Source organism: Buceros rhinoceros, unplaced genomic scaffold (genome assembly GCF_000710305.1).
Source record: "Buceros rhinoceros silvestris isolate BGI_N320 unplaced genomic scaffold, ASM71030v1 scaffold45381, whole genome shotgun sequence".
NCBI classification, from domain to species: Eukaryota; Metazoa; Chordata; class Aves; order Bucerotiformes; family Bucerotidae; genus Buceros; species Buceros rhinoceros.
The window spans coordinates 1-725 of record NW_010395619.1 but is presented as its reverse complement, the minus strand read 5'-3'; positions in this window follow the sequence as shown (position 1 = coordinate 725).

Sequence of the window (725 nt, the reverse complement as noted above, 5' to 3'; positions counted from 1 at the left end):
CATGCCAGCTAGACTCCCCCTGGCTTTCAGTGAAGACTTTGGACCCTTCACCTGAGGTGTTCTTACCAGATCTTAGCACTGAGCACTATTCAGTTTAACTTTGCAGAAAATTGTGACTGCTACGAATTTTCACAAGTGATTCTAGCATAATTTGCTGCTTCTGTTTGTCAGTGCAGCCTTTCTGATAGCAAGTGAAAAATGCTACGACATTGCAGAGCTGAGAGTTTAATCTGCCTGTGTTACTGTTTACATCTGCATCTGTCAATCTTTCAGCTTCTTCTGGAGAATCAACACCTGGATTATTTAGCTGTCTGTGAGAGGTCCAGTAATGTGGACTTACTGTCTTTTTTTTTTTCTTTCCCTCACCTTGGTTTAAGTTGCAGACAAGAATCGCTACTAAATGCAAGTATTTCATGAGTGAGGGCAAGTACCTGTACAGTACACCTCAAAACAATTTCTCTGAGCAGGTGGATCTTTTTTGATCAATAGTGGTTTGGAAGGACAGTGGTAGACCTTCAGCAATGCTGTCAGCCCAGCAGACAACCCATGCTCCATGGGAATCGCAACACTACAGATTCTCCCATGGTAATGGGAGAATGCCCTGGGGATGGTGACTGGCCACACCGTGCCTCGGAGGTTCCCCCCTCACCGCGGCAGACCCGATCCGTCCCCTCGGCACGAGGCTGCGGAAGGAGTCAGGCTCTCTCCCTCGGCAGCTCGCCCCC